Raw genomic sequence first — 3,849 nt, 5'->3', positions numbered from 1 at the left:
CAACTTACAAGAAGTTCAATCCACCATGAGGATGCAAATTCAGAACAGCAATGATCTTGAAATTGCCTTGGCTTGAAAACAGCAAAAACCTTTTAAGATAAGACGAGATAAGATCTTTAATTTGTCATTGTACAAGTACAACGAAATTACAATATGAACTCAAGGTGCCAACTAACTTAAGTGCTACATACAGATCTGAGGACGAGTGTTTTTTTGTTGTTGTTTGTTGTTTAGGCCAAGGTGCAGGCAAAACAATTGGGTTCTCAGTCTGGCACACAACATGTGTAGATTACCTGCTGGGTCCCACAGACAGTGAGTATGAGCCAATTTGCACATGCTTGATTGTATGGTTTAACCATGTTCTGGATGTAGGAAAGACCGGATCCATTCACAGCATGGTAGGCCAGTACAAGTGACTTGAAGATTCAGGCAACTAACGGTGACCAGTGAAGGGAGCAGATTCATATTTGAGTGCCAAGAGGAGACTCGAGACCTCACTCTGCTTTCCCCTGCTCCTGTGGGGCTTCTGTTTCTGCTTCTCCACATAACATAACAAATCTGATCCCAGTGGGATTGAGCCGAGTGTAACCCGGAGCATACAAAGACATGCTGAGTCCGTTTTCCAGCAGCTTGTGTAACTGCTGAGTTTGTGAATATAACGGCAGTGAGCTGAGTGCATTACTGTCACACAGAACCTCATTAAAACTCACAAATGAAATGTTTGCAAACACATTTATTATAATGCAATCTGATGCAAGCACCAATGATGAATGATGCACTACTGATACAACTCTGTACAGTGATTTAACATCAGCACAATAATAATCACTTGTTTTCTTACACAGAACCATCACTGTCAGGATGCTGAAGAACTTAAACGTTTCCCTGATTGTGACATCAAAGCCTGATGTGCTTTTGAGGGTCACCTTGCGGTACGTCACAGCACCATTTGTATTTAAAAAAACAAAACAATTTGATCAACATGCATGATTGAATAGGTTTCATTTTGGGAAATTGCTTATTGACATTTCTGCTGGTACCATATCAAAGACATTTTTATTATGACAGAATTTCATGCAAAATTGCAATAATTGTCAATGAATGAAAATATATTTTTATATATATAACCTGAAAGATAGGCACATTATGAAGGTCTGCTATAATCACAAGGCTCTTTATCCTTAGTCTCGCTGTTAGTAGTCCTATTATTTAGTCTATATAGTGTGTACTCAGAGTTCCCGTTAGAATATTTTTTCGCCGGTCAACATGTCCGTTAAAGTTGAAATCTTCCGGACACAATTTGAAAAGTGCCGGTCAAAGGTCTTCTTTGTTATTTATTGAGCTTTAAAACAAATTGATATGATTCGATATTAAACAAACTAATTACAGTAGATTAACTATTCAAAAGTGTACAGTCATTTATATTTACACGGGAATAATAAACGGAGCGCTCTCTCCCTCTCCTGACAGCCCGTCAGTATCATGCAGCTCGCGGATCAGTAATGAGCAGTGGCGTTTCTATATGTACAAAAGTGGTGGGGCACAAAAAACTTAGATGTCTATATATAAGCTTCTGCAGTGAGGTTCATGGCTGGTGAGGCACTGGCACCGACTCTTCAGGTTTACAAATATTATATTTTGACCTAAATCAAAATATAATATTATTTTCAAAAGCTTTTTTTGTCTGATGCTTCAATTAATTTTAAACAGACAGTTCAACAAAAGGATACCCACAAAATGTAATTTTATCATTTAAATATTGAATTGTTCTCTCTTAGTAAGATCCCATTTTCAATAACATGGCGGTCTTACCTTGACTTGAAGATTAAGTGCATTTGCCTATCCTTCTGGACAAAAATCGCTATTACTTTTTTGTAAAAGTCCTCCTTATGTTCTTGTAGTTTGAAAAGTCTATCATAAATCTAATCTAATCAATAGATTTATGATTCGAAAATTATAAAAGTAGGGGAGACATGTGGATATTATCCGGCTGAACAAAACGTTCATTTATCTAACAGGTTTGTTTCCCACAGACCTTATTTGGAGCTATTTTCTAAAATCCTATGGAGAAATATCATTGCTTTTTTGTCGAGGGAAGCCATGCGCAGCTTACTTCCGGGTTTTAGGACGCCTCACTGCAGCTCTCTCGTCTCCTCTTCCAACCCAGTCTCACGGCATTTCGTGTTCACCAACACGATTTTTAATCTATTGATTCGTGTTCACCAACACGATTTGCCCCTTTTTTTCGTGTTGCACAGCACGATTTTAAAAGCAATGTATTTCTACTGGTAATGTGTTTCGTGCCTGCAGGCTGCAGCACGTCTTTTTCTCCGGTCGGGTCGGGGAAGACCGGAAGCTGTGTGGTTCATAAAAACATGTTCTTACTCAATATCAAGCCACAGTTATTGCTTTTATTTTAAATCGTATAATTTCGGACTTTTGTTGTCGTCTGTGAGGAAAATAAATGGGGCTCAGAGCCTCAGGATACTGCAATCTGTATTTTTTAAATCTTTTTTTCCTTCTAATTTGTTATTCTTTTCAAAATAACACACTGTTATTTACTCACCAATAACACACAGTTATCCTTGCTTTTATTTATTGGTTTAATTCCATAATCTCGGGCTTTTTTGGCGTCCGTCAGGAACTGAATTTCAAAATAAAAATAACCGGAAACAGACGTAGGCATTTACCCAAGTTCCTCAGCTATGGTTTTAAGCTCGCTGATTGGATGTGTTAGCCGCAATGCATGCTGGGATTTGGTGTTTATATTATATGAAATCCGGAAAACATTTTAAAAGAATAAAAATAATACTTAATTCCGAGTGCTTTTGCTTTTCTCTTTGAAAGTCATCACATAACGGCATTGTAATACACAGTTCGGCTGCATTACATATTACAGATCTGCCGTAGTTCTTTATTTAGAGAGCCCTGATGAGAAGACCTTTGGAAAAACTGGAAGAAATGCCGCCGAAACTGAATACTTGACGTGGATCATAAATATATCAACAATTAAACAACATCTTCAATTTCTCTTCACACAATACGTCTCCTTGCAGTATCAACACTAATTCGGCTGACTTTTACATTTGATCTAATTCATAGATAGGTTATATTTACACCATAACGGGCGCACAGCTGATAGAAAAGGACTGTAGTTTTTAAAGATATTACTGATTTTCTTTGAATGTAAGAATGTAAATACTGAGTCTGAAATAGTATAGCAATATGCTGTAAAATGATGTGAAAGCATGCATAAAACTATACATCTTCAGATGTTGTACATACACACTAATAATACAAAGTTATTATGGCTGTGTGTACCTTGTGTGCACCTCCTAGTGGTTAAAGCACGTTATTGAATTATTGTTTTTATGTGTTATATTTGATTAAAAAAATATTAAGAGTACATACTTTCATAGGGGGAAAGTAGAAATATAGAAATATAGAATATAAAAAATCAAGAAGATACTATAAGTGATCTCTACAATAAAACAGTTTAGTGCAGGATGTACAAAGATAGGAGGAGGTGCAAAACAGAAAAACGGATTAACCTTTATTTAAACATTAAATATTAAGCCTGACAAAGTAATTAACGTCTAATATATTGCTTTCCTGCAATGTTAACTATGTTGAAGCACTTATTTTAACTGATATTATACACATTAATTATACTCTTATGTATGTAGATAGAATAAGAAATGTGCAGAATATGACAGTTTAATGGTGGAGGTACACACATATTGATAGATGTCTTGTAATGCACTGTTGAGGAATCTGTGACCCAAGTTTTTCATTCATTGCATAACTACACCGTAGTTGTGTATATGACATGTCAATAAACCTTTGAAA

The sequence above is a fragment of the Pseudochaenichthys georgianus genome, chromosome 3 (genome assembly GCF_902827115.2).
Source record: "Pseudochaenichthys georgianus chromosome 3, fPseGeo1.2, whole genome shotgun sequence".
In the NCBI taxonomy this organism is placed as follows: Eukaryota; Metazoa; Chordata; class Actinopteri; order Perciformes; family Channichthyidae; genus Pseudochaenichthys; species Pseudochaenichthys georgianus.
Note: the sequence above shows the minus strand (reverse complement) of the source record.